Here is a 13,051-nt window from a genome sequence, read left to right on the forward strand (position 1 = left end):
GGACACAGCAAAGTCATATCAGGAGGACAGCAGGACTTGGCATCCACAAATCATTTTAGGCCAACAGTTTTTGCTTTCTTTTCTTGTTCACCAACTCATGGAAATTTTTAAGTAGTCTGCAAGAGCAGAAAAACCCAGTCTGTAAGTATATGTCTAACTTTTCTGCCTTATACATAGACCAGCAATTTTTGAAACAAACATTCATACTTTTGTTTACTACTTCTAGGGTGGGAGCTTCATTTCTGGTTGTGCTAGTTAAGGGCAGGGAATAGGTGGTATGAGGACTCTTGGGATATAAGTAAAGGAATTCCAAGAGCACAGAAAAGCTGAGGACAGGGTGATAAAGCAACCAATGAACGCTTTGAAACATTATCCCACTACACAGAGCTACAAGAAATAGGTGGTTTGAGGGGTTTGTTTTTGTTTAGTTTTAAGCTAAAAGAGAAAATTGCGATAATATCTGTGCTAATACATTTACAAATCTTCATGAAATGGATAATTTTATGGAAATACAAATTTAGAAACTGAACCCAGAAGAGGAAGAGTACATTGGGTGTATTAGAAAAATGGTCAAAGTTCTATCTCCAGAAAGGCATGAGACGCATGTAATGGTGCAAAAATGAGTCAAGAAGAGCAATGCAACAGAATACAAAGCCCAGAAGAGTGTGTGTGTCTGTGTATGTGTGTATATACGTGACATCTAAAAGGATGAATTAATAAATCATGTGGTACAGTTGGTTAATTATTAAAAAACAAAGTTAGAGTTTTATCTTACAATATAGAGTGGAATAAATTTCTATGAGGTTAAATATTCAAATAAAGAAACAAAATCATGTTCTGGCTCCCATTTATGGTAGAATAGCTTATACCAAGCTCACCTTCCTGCTAATTATAACTATAAACTTTAGGTACAATTTAATACAATTGTTTGAAGACATTGGAGAGAGACCAAAACTAAGTAGCAACTAATGAAAATTCAAACCTTGAAAGAAGTGTCTCATGCTAAGTGAGGTCCACATTTTTTTGTGTGTGTTGCCTTTGAAAATACTCCTGGGTTCAGTGGTGCACAAAGGATAGATCTTGAGCAAAAAGCAACATTTTTTTAAAAACTTTTATTTTGGGTTCAGAAGTACATGGGCAAGTTTGTGACATAGGTAAACTTGTGTCTTGGGCTTTTGTTGTACAGATTATTTCATCAACCATATATTAAGTCCTATACACAATAGTTATTTTTTCTGCTCCTCTCCTTCCCATACTCCACTCTCAAGTAGACCCCAATGTCTGTTGTTTCTTTCTTTGTGTTCATGAGTTCTCATCATTTAGCTCCCACTTATAAGTGAGAACATGAGGCATTTGGTTTTCTGTTTCTGCGTTAGTTTGCTAAGGATAATAGCCTCCAGCTCCATCCATGTTTCTGCAAAAGACATGATCGCATTCTTTTGTATGGCTGAAAGCAACATTTCTACTGGGCTAAGAAGCCAGAGGTTGGATTTCATGGGCTGCTAGCATAGCTGGAAATTGAAGAGGAAGATTGTGGAAAGTAGGAAGCTACAGAGAGGAAGCTTCTGTATCAAAATTTCCCTCAAATCCTTGGCTATTTATGGAACTATGCATGAGGAGACCAAGAATCTAATGACTCAACAGATGACAACATCTGGGGGTGGTGGCAGAAATTTCAAGTTATCTAATGCTCAGGAGAGGGGTTTTCCATTGGACTCCCAGAAGGGACATGTATGTTGGGGTTTTTAATTTATGTACACCTAAAATATAACATGGCAACTGCGCAAAGGATAGGATTATGAGTTCAATAAAATTATGCAGTTGAAATGTTCTTATATTACATACCTGTTAAGTGTTATAATATTAAACCAAGTTGGACAATAGTAAGCAAACACTGCATATGGTAATCTCTATAGCAACCACTAAAAATATAATACAAAGGAAAAAGGTTTAGCTAAAAAGCCAGTAGAATAGATATAATCAAGTAGTTAAAAAAATACTTGATATAGGAAAGGTAACTTTACTCATAAATATTCTTAAACAAATATTAATAATGTAAGAAATAAACATAAAGATTATAACTTTTCTTAAAAGATACTTTTATCTCATGCTACTTTAGATCAAAGAAACATTTTATTTACAAAAAAAGTTGTCATTTTAATGAGGCTTGAAGACTATGGTCATATACTTTTTGTCAAAACATCAAAAGTTATGTTGCTCTAAAATATGATTTATCTATACCACAAGTTTGTACTGTTGTCCTCATGAAAAAAATTGTAACAGTGAGAAAATTATGACAGTGAAAGAGATCTGACCCAACCAACTCCATCTTGCTTCTAGCCTCCAAACTGTTCTTGTCCACTCCTGGTCATAGGCTGAACTAATTTTGGGAGGAATTTAGTTTATAGTTTAACTTTGAAACAAAAATTGTAACAGCCCTTTCCTGAAACAAACCTCCTTCTTTCTTGGGGCCTAGTCTGCCTTTGTAGGACTAACAAATCAGTCATAAGATTAGAAATATGGTTTAGGAGTCAAGCAGCCGGTAGCCCACATGATGTGAACCTCCCCAGATTGCTCCTGGGGATAACATCACTGTTGTACAACTTGAGATCAGCTCTTGAGATATTTTGCAGATCCTGCATTCTGATGCACCAGCCGAGGCCACCCAGACTGGTAATTTGGCTCAACCAATTCTGCAGTCCCACTCAGAAAGAGAAGACACCAAGAAAAACTCTCTTCGACCCCCAATGATTTCATCTCTGACCCCACCAATGAGCATTCCTCACTTCCTAATCCCATACTCACCAAGTTATACTTTTTTTTTTTTTTTTTTTTTTTTGAGACGGAGTCTTCCTCTGTCGCCCAGGTTGGATGCAATGGCGTGATCTTGGCTCCCTGCAACCTCTGCCTCCTGGGTTCAAGTGATTCTCCTACCTCAGCCTTCTGAGTAGCTGGGACTACAGGCGTGTGCCACCACATCTGGCTAATTTTTTTTTTTTTTTTTTTTTTTGGTATTTTTAGTAGAGACAGGGTTTCACCATGTTGGCCAGGATGGCCACCAAGTTATTCTTACCAACCCCATTCCCCAAATTTTGGGGAGACTGACTTGAGTAATAATAAAACTCTGGTCTCACACACCACCAGCTCTGCTTGAATTTAACTTTCTCTATTGCAATTCCCCTGTCTTGATAAATTGGCTGAGTCTAGGCAGTGGGCAAGGAGAACCCATTCGGTGGTTACACTCAAAAGCAATAAAATTGCTTTTAAAATTACTGGCTTAACTTGCCTACCTAAAAGGATTAAAAATGAAGTTAATTTTGCATTTTGAAGTGTGTGAAGCTGTTTTGCCATTTTTTGGTGAGAAAATAATTAGATGATTTGGCAAGAATGAGGTGAGTTACCATTTGAGCTTTGTTTATTGTTTAGTTACTACAAAAGAAGTAATACATTTCCCTGGTCTAGTTCTTTAGAAAAATACCAAAAATGCTGTATAGTTATATTCATTAATATTTTTCATAAATGAGTTTTAAAAGGCAGCAAATTTCTCATTACATGGAAAAATATAATAAAATTTATTGATAAAGTAATTTTTTGTTAAAAAAAAATACTTGACTGACCCAAGAGGAGACAGGAACAGAGGAAAGAACAGAGAAGACAAATACAAATCAAATAGCAAGAAAATGGACTTGAAACAAATTATGTTTACATTACATTCAGTGTACATGAATTATACACTTCATTTAAAAAACACAGATGGTCAGATGGATTAAAAAAGCAAGACCCAACTATACGCTGTTTATAAAAGACAATATAAAGGTACAGATAGGTTGAAAGCAAAAGATATATCTTGAAAATGCTAAGCATAGGAAAACTAACACAGCAATGTTATTATCAGGCAAAATGAAAGTATGACCCACTGACAATAAGAAGAAAGTTGAAGATAGCCCAAATAATAGAGTTAGCAATCAGCAATTTTAAGGTATGTCTATTAGTTACATATTGCTGCATAACAAATCACCCCAAAATTTAGGGAAAAAAAAAATAAACATGTATTATCAGGAATTTGGGAGAGACTTACCTGAGAAGTTCTTGTTTACAGTCTATCATGAGGTTGCAGTTAGGATGTTGACTTGATTAGGGCTGCAGAAGCCACTTCCAAGAGGCTGAAAAGTTGATGCTGTTGTGAGCAGGAAGCCTCAGTTCCTTGCCACTTGAACTTCTACACGGGGTAGCTTAGGAGTCCTCATGACACGGCATCTGACTTCTCCAAAAGCAAGTTATCCAAAGGAGAGCAAGGCAGAAGGCTCAGAGCCTGGACTAGTGTGAAGGCTGAACCTAAAATTGCTTTGTATGATAAAGTGTTGGGAATTTTGAGTTTTGCCCTGAAGAGCAAGAAAGATAAGGATTGGAGCCCGGGACCTTAAGAAGAGTGATCTCTCACATGCCTTTTTAACTTGTTGCCTGATCTCATCTGAGCAGTATTCTCTTTGTATTATCTCAATCTTCATGAAAATCTCTTACACATAAAAGTTTTGTGTTATTGTTCATTTGCAGGAATGCAACAGGCAGTCAATGCAACCTGTTTTATCAGCAAGGTCTTTAGTGCCTGTATCTTGTGTTGACCTCCTATTTCATCCTGTGACTTAGAATGCCTTAACTGTCTGAGAATGCAGCCCAGTTGGTCTTAGCCTTATTTTACCCAGCTCCTGTTCAAGATGGAGTTGCTCTGGTTCACATGCCTCTGACAGTTCCCCTCTCCCTTCTATAAGAAAACCGTTAATCCTAAGGGTTGCAGAGGGACAAAGATTCATCTTTTGTAACTTCTTCAGGCTGAATAGGGGTGATGATATTCCTACCTAACTATTAGGGTCTCTTGCATTCAGGGTAGACAGGAACTCAGTCAGAAAGTGTTGGTATGGTGATGGTCATTCATAACTGAGTTTTGACAAAAGGTGCTATATGAAAGATTAATAAATGTTCAGATTAAGAAAACATTCAGTAAGCTTATCCTGCATTCCTACACAAAGAGTACAACAGAAATATGTTCCACAAGAGTAAAACAAAATAAGTAAAATTATCCCAAGTAAACTAAATTGTGAGGCTTTCCATGAACTGGGAAATTTTTGGAACCAAGCTGATATGGGGTCGCTAGCTGATTCCAGTGTTCCCAGAATTAGACTGCTGATCTAGATTTTTATATTACCCATCCCTCTTGTTTCTTCTAAGCAGCAGTCAGAGATCCCTGCTTGGTTCACAGGAACAAGCAGTCTGTCTAAATTGCAGAAACAAACTTAAAAACAACTGATGAGACTAGAATTTAATAACAAGTGTACTATAGTTCTTGAAACATAATATTTATCTCTCCAGTTTCTCATTTTTACTAAGGACAAATCACGGTAAGACTGATTTGCTTTATTATATTTGGCCTGATTATTTGTATAAAGTGCAGCAGAAATAATTTTTCACATAATCTCTTCTTAAATTGTCTTTGATGGAACTTGGTTCTATAGAAGGAATCTCAGATAAGACTTTTTTAGAGCGGAGCCCTGTCATGGGTTTGTACCCTCAGACACCTAGGAGTTAAGTAAATTTCTCTCCTTTTGAGGTCCCAAGATAACTTGGGGCTTCTGTACATGTGAGAAAGTGACATTCTTTACTTACCACAGGTCAGAAACCCTGTACAGGGACTGTGTAGGCAAGGTATGAGGCCACTTCTCCAAGGGGCTTTTATTGGCTCTATAAGTCTAATTCCTTAAAGGAAAGCACACAATTCCAGTTAAAGCCTTGGTAAAATAACCAATTTTTCCAATTGTATTCTGTTACAAAAGAAAACAGATTCTTATTGAATTTATGCCATACTATATCACCACAAATTATGGCAACTATATTGCCATAAATTAAGAATACTCACAAATCTGGCTGCAACATCTGTCACCCCATTGATTGTCAGGGTTGATTCAGCTGATCTGGCTGGCTACGTGGGTGTCCCCTTTTTCCCTCACCACTCCACGTGCATCCCTCCCACAACTGTGTGCTCAGTTGAAGAGGATGACTGTCCCCAAGAGAGGAGCACTGGTCTTCGGTCAAGGGTATATGAGTAGCTCCCCGCTAGAACCTCCAAACAAGCTCTGAAGAATACTCACAAATATTTTCCAAATTCTGGAGAAATCAGCTAGAGTAAAACAAATATGCTCCAAATTTTGTTCATAGGAGTATACTTTACTCAATTGCTAAAAGCTATAGATAGCTCAAAAGTTTCCTTGACTCTGAAAAACAAAACAAAGGATCAGCAACATTTTAAGCAAAGTTGAAAAGATTACTTCAGTTTTTTATTGGCTCAGTTAATTTAGTTAACTCCTGTTTGGCTTGATATTCATGAACATTTCGGTTCTCCATGAGAGTCCTGAAAGGTTTTTTTCTCAATTCTGATGTCACCATCTCCAAAGTCATTAAAAAAACCTGCATTCAAGAACACTTGCTAGAGTTCTATAGTTGATTATAACCCACTTTCTAAAGGGGATTAAAACAAGACAAAAATTGTTTGTGGATGACAAAAAGTCTTAGGACAGTCACTATTAAAGCCACAATTGATAAGGAAATTTGGTTACTTTTGCGGCATACAAAATTTTATATAACAATTATAATTATTACTGATAAAGTAAACTAAGTCCTATCAGAATTATAGGAGTTTCCCATGATTTTGGAACACATTCCAATAACATATTTATACAAAAACAGCCTAAAGAAAATCAAACATCAAACATTTCATATGTGACAATGCTTCCTGTATGATTTTTATATGAAATAAGCCAAATTTCACTTTTACATGAGTGTACTACTGTTAAACTCAATTCTTAATAAAACCTTATAGACATATCTACCCAATTTTAATGTTTGGCCACAAAGTAAGATTCTCATAAACCTTTTATAACCCTTTACAATTTTTTGTTAAAGAGCAGATTAGTTAGTGCTCTAAGAAAAACCTGTTGTGCTTTTATTCCAGTGTTCAGTTTACAGAAAAACTGAATAATACCCCCTTTAATTTTAGCCAATATGTTCACACACAGAATTTATTTTACCAGATTAATTTTTCACAAATCTTCCACAAATTGTTTAAACCTTCAGCTTTATTCTATCTAACTTAAAAAATTCTTTAACCCTCTAAACTTAGGCAAGAATCCACATTCCCATGAGTTTTAATAATCTTTCACCAAAAGTACATTCTACTTTCCTTACATGCCTTGTTTTTCAGTAGTCTCAATTACATGTTATGGTGATAACTCTTACCGACTTTTATGTTTGGTGAAAACCTTGGTAAGTAAGTAATTTAAATTATGTATGTACCAGGTGTGGAGCCTAGCCTAGGACACACCAGGCAGAAGTGCAGATAAAAGCTGACTCTCCAGCATAGGTTAGGAGGCGTGGTTAACTCCACATGTTTCCAGGCCTTATCTAGAATCTAATGTCTACAAGGTAGGAAAATTGAACAATTTTCAAAAGTCAAAGAAGCAGTTTATGACCTTAAAGCATTTAGCAAACTTAATATCTGACCTGCATAATTTAGACCAAATGTTTACATTTTTGAAGATATTTTTATTTTACCAATGATCTTTAAAATTGTCTTTATTTCCCAAAGTTTACTTAAGTCACATGAACTAAAAGGCATTATACTTTTACTTTTCTGACAAAATATTTGATTTAAGCTCTTATTATTATTAAACCAATTAATTAAAGCTTTTTAATATATAAACATTACACACACAATACATATAAATACCTAGGCAGACAGAAGAAGATAAAGAGCTCATTCCCCTAAGCTGGGAATTGAACCCTGAACCTAGGCCGCCATTGTGAAAAGAGAAAGCATGGCCACATGGTTACAAGTTGAAGCTCCCAAGGACATGATTGACCAGTTTGCTGGGTCGTCTTGAAAAGCAGGCTTACAAGTGTCCTAAGCCTGTGTTTTATCCTAAGTTACCCCTGTTTATGACAGAACAATACAGAAAGACACACAAAGCACACCAGACCAGATTGGCTACAGTTTAAGACTAGCCTCACAAATTCTTTTTCCCATTAATAAAAACTTTACAGGAGATAAAGAGTGATTTTTACCATTCATTCAACCAGTTTGCACAGGGAGAGAAAGAGGAAAGCATTGCCTGGGCAGGGTGGGAAGGTGAGGCACTCAGAGAGGTCAGAGAAAGACTCATCCACTGCAGCAACACTGAAAAGTTCAGGCGGCAGCTTGTCGGTAGCAAAGGGATCTTTTTTAGCAGTCTCATCAGCTCTTAAGTTTCCTCTTTCATGGAGGAAAAAGCTCCCTGTGTCCCACAATCCTGTACATGCCTAATCCTGTCACCCACAACCATCAGCGAAGAGTGCAAGGCAGATTGATCCAAAGAGAATAGTGGCTAACATCCCATAGTGCTAAATCCATTCTTAGCCAAAAGGGACTTTACCGAGAGGGGCCTCTAACCCCGTAAATCTTAGGAAGGGACTCTCACCCTACTAAGTTGGGCCTCTAACCCAAGGTTAGTTAAGTGTCCTTGCCTTTTATTAAGAGGGGCCTCTAACCCTCTCTGTCTTAGGAGAGACTCTATCTCCCCCAAGTTGGGCCTCTAACCCAATCCCATTCTTTGCATGGGTACCCCACCACTTACCCAAAGTCATCCAATCAGTGCTGTATTCTATTTCCTTTGAGTTGTGTGTGTGTGTGGGGGGGTCTCCTCAGTGTCATCCCGTCCATGGTTCACCAGAAATATATTACCAAACCCTGTTACATATCCAAAGTTAGCCTTTGGGTTGTGGATTTCTGCACTATAATCCCTTTGTGATCACCAAAAAGATGTTACAGGTTAGGGGTACCAATCCAGATCCCAAGAGAGGGTTATTGAATCTCACACAAGAAAGAATTCAGGGTGAGTCTATAGAGTAAAGTGAAAGCAAGTTTATTAGGAAAGTAAAGAAATAAAAGAATGGCTACTCCATAGACAGAACAGCCCATTTTAATGGGTATTTCTTGATTACATGCTAAACAAGGGGTGGATTATTCGTGCCTCCCCTTTTTAGACCGTATAAGGGTAACTTCCTGACGTTGCCATGGCATTTGTAAACTGTCATGGTGCTGGTGGGAGTGTAGCAGTGAGGAAGACCAGAGATCACTCTCGTCACCATTTTGGTTTTGGTGGGTTTTGACTGGCTCCTTTACTGCAACCTGTTTTATCAGCAAGGTCTTTATGACCTGTATCTTGTGCTGGCCTCCTATCTCACCCTGTGACTTAGAATGCCTTAGCTGTCTGGGAATGCAGCCCAATAGGTCTCAGCCTTATTTTACCCAGCTCCTATTCAAGATGGAGTTGCTCTGGTTCACACACCCCTGACAGATGTATATTATCATTTCTGATATTGTAATACTATCTACATCCTGTAATGTGGTAAACATCTGCAGCATTCACATCATGCATGCTCAGCTATTCTTCATTACTGATAGTTGAGAGTTATCCCAGAAAGTAGAAATCTGGGCATACATAGTAAAAGACCCATCTAGATTTGAATCCTGTGCATAATGTATTTAATTTCTGCTGTTATCTGCCATTCTTATATCAGCTTTCTTCTTATCAATGTATTACTCTCTTTCTTTGGAATTATTAATGTTTGACAGCACCCCTTCACACATTTTATCACCTTCTTCACCATTAAAGCCCAAAAAGTGCAGTGACTCTTTCTGAATTAAAGATACAAATATACTTTTAAAATTTTTTTATAGATATGGAGTCTTGCTATGTTGACCAGGCTGGTCTCGACCTCCTGGCCTTAAGCAATCCTCCCATCTAGGCCTCCCAAAGCTGGGATTACAGGTGTAAGCCACCACACCCAACCCACAATATACTTTTAATTAGATCTCTCTCAGTCCCTGAATCAGCTGTCTTTTCTATCTAAATATAACCCTGTTTCTAATTGGGTGTTCATCATCAGGAAATATGGTGTGACTGTGATTCAGTTTAGGGAAGGGACTGAGAATCTCTCTCTCTCTCTTTTTTTCTTTTTGAGACAGAATCTTGCTCTGTCACCCAGACTGGAGTGCAGTGGCTCGATCTTGGCTCACTGCAACCTCTGCCTCCTGGGATCAAGCAATTCTCCTGTCTGTCTCCCGAATCGTTGGGATTACAGGCATGCACCACCATGCCTACCTATTTTTTTTACTTTTAATAGAGATGGGGTTTCGCCATGTTGGTGAGGCTGGACTTGAACTGCTGACCCTAGGTGATCCCCCTGCCTTGGCTTCCCAAAGTGCTGGGATTACAGGTGTGAGCCACCGTGCCCAACCCTCTTTTTTTTTTTGAGACAGGTTCTCACAATGTCAGGCTGGAGTGCAGTGATGTGACCATAGCTCACTGCAGCCTTGAACTCCTGGGCTCAAAATATTTTACTGCCTCAGCCTTTCAAGTAGTTGGTACTCCAGGCTTGTACCACCATGCCTGACTTATTTTATTTTTTTTCATTCATGGAGACAGTATCTCACAATATCTCTATATTTATAAAGTTCCACAGGTATTCTGACATGTTCCTGTGGTTGAGAGCCACTGCACAAGAGAACTCCATATCTGATTCTCTCTGCATCTCTGCCCCACTACTCTCTTGTTACCAAATGGACATTTTCACTGTGAAGGAGAGGATATTTTAGCTATGAAAGTGGGCAAAAGACTCACCATAACTGAGAACTACCTTGGTTCTGGGATAAGTTGCAAACTGGATGAGAGTGTCCTTTGCAATTAAAGGGCTTAAGTAAAACAACTAGTATGCTGTGGTGATTAATTGCAAGTGTCAAGTTGGCTGGGCCATAGCACCCAGATGTTTGGTCAAATACCAGTCTGGATGTTGTTATGAAGGTATTTTTTAGATAAGATTAACATTTAAATTGGTAGGCACTGAGTAAAACAGATTATCCTTCATAATGTGATGGGCCTCATCCAATCAGCTGAAGGCCTTAAGATAAAACAGACTGAGGTACTCTGAGGAAGAGGGAATTCTGTAAACAGACTGTCTTTGGATTCAGCTACATCAGTTCTTTCCTAGGTCTCCAGCCTCCTTGCCTATTTAGCAGATTTGGACTTGCCAGCCTCCACAATCATAAGAGCTAATCCTAATCCTTTAAAATAAATCTCTCTGATTCTCTGTCTCTGTCTCTGTCTCTCTCTCTCCACACATGCATACACACATACATACAGACAGAGAGTCCCCAACTTACTATGGTTTGACTTACAATTTTTTGACTTTACAATGGCGCAAAAGCAATACACATCCAATTAGAAACCATATCATTCTGTTTTTCACTTGCAGTACAGTATTCAATACATTACATGAGATATTCAGCACTTTACCATAAAGTAGGCTCTGCATTATATAATTCTGCCCAATAGTAGGCTAATGTAAGTGTTCTGAACATGTTTAAGGCAGACTAGGCTAAAGCTATGATTTTCAGTAGGTTAGGTGTATTAAATGCACTTTCAACTTGTTATATTTCCAACTTACAATGGGTTTATAAGGATGTAACCCCATTGTAAATTGAGGAGCATCTCTGTGTGTGTGTGTGTGTGTGTGTGTGTGTGTGTGTGTGTGTGTGTGTGTAAGTTTCTGTTTCTCTGGAGAACTCTAATACATAGGCATTTCTTGGTTTCCCACCATTGTCCTTTTCTGAAAACTTTGTTAATAGGTTTATCTCTGTGTTGTGATTACTTGACTTTTTCTTTGGATATAGCCCCAGGGAAAAATCCTGAAGATCGCTTTCCTGCAGAAGAAGGTCAGGTCTTGATTCCTGAGTTAGCCCAAGCCTGAGGTTATCTCCAGGGGTAAACCTGACCCTTGGTGGTATAGAATAATGACTCTTGGAAGAGGTGGTAGTCTTTTGAGAATATGAAGCAGACTCATCAGAATAGGACTCCTATTCTGAACATGACCCCCAAAATACATGTGTTGGAAACTTAATCCCAATGCAACAGTGTTGCGAGGTGAGGTCTAATGAGAGATGTTTAGGTCATGAGGGCTCTGCCCTCATGAATACATTAATGCCACTATAAAAAGGGCTTTCAGAAGTGAATTTTTCCCCTTCCACCTTCTTCCACCTGAGGAGACAGTATTCCTCTTCTCCAGGGGACACAGCAACAAGGCACCACCTTGGAACCAGAAGCTAAACATGTCAGCACCTTGATCTTGGAGACTTCCCAGCCTCCAGGACTATGAGAAATAAATTTCTGTTCTTTATAAATTGCCCAGTTTGTTGTATTCTGTTATAACAGTGCAAGATATCCTAAGACAGGGACCCAAGGGCTGGACCAAATGTTGGTATTGGCACTCTCGTAACTATTATGGGATTTAACACTGAGTACAATGAATAACTGAAGAGACGTGCATAAATAAAAAGAATACATTATCAATATAAACAGATATCTGGCTTAGTTCATCTTTTTCCTTCATTCTTTTGTCCCTGGGAATCTTGAGAAGCAGAGTTCTCCTGACATTTGGACTCATGACTTTCAATGACAAATTTCTGATATGATTAAATTCTTTTGAACTAGCTTTCTATAGGGTTCACAACATAAGCAAAAATTTCTATGTCATTGCAGCTAAAATGTGATACTAAAAGAAAAAATACTCCTTTTTTCACTGTTTTCTTCAATTTTCATGAGTGTTTCTGCAAGCTCCTTTTGTTATGTGGTACAGAAATGTTTCTGAAAATGTGGCAACCTGTAAATCAAAGTGAGTATTTTCATCTTGGGTGCTTTTCTTTTCTTCCTTCTTTTTTTTTTTTTTTTTTTAGTTTCTCAAAGTTTATTGGAAATGCCATCATTAATTTTTCCTTTATTTATTTATTTTATTTTATTTTATTTTTTTATTATTATACTTTAAGTTCTAGGGTACATGTGCACAACGTGCAGATTTGTTACATATGTATACTTGTGCCATGTTGGTGTGCTGCACCCATCAACTCATCAGCACCCATCAACTCGTCATTTACATCAGGTATAACTCCCAGTGCAATCCCTCCCCTCTC

The 13,051-nt window shown here is 37.9% G+C and overlaps 1 long non-coding RNA gene across 1 annotated transcript; it reads right to left on the minus strand.

Annotated features, from left to right (window-relative positions):
* Positions 1–1,094: 1,094 nt before the first annotated feature.
* Positions 1,095–6,758, minus strand: LOC141407266 (uncharacterized). The gene is made up of 2 exons (XR_012415625.1): positions 4,079–6,758; positions 1,095–1,414 (listed from the first exon to the last, which is right to left on the minus strand). It is a non-coding gene; the product is annotated as an uncharacterized lncRNA (long non-coding RNA).
* Between the last annotated feature and the right edge of the window lie 6,293 nt (positions 6,759–13,051).

Source organism: Macaca fascicularis, chromosome 7 (assembly GCF_037993035.2).
Source record: "Macaca fascicularis isolate 582-1 chromosome 7, T2T-MFA8v1.1".
Classification (NCBI taxonomy): Eukaryota; Metazoa; Chordata; class Mammalia; order Primates; family Cercopithecidae; genus Macaca; species Macaca fascicularis.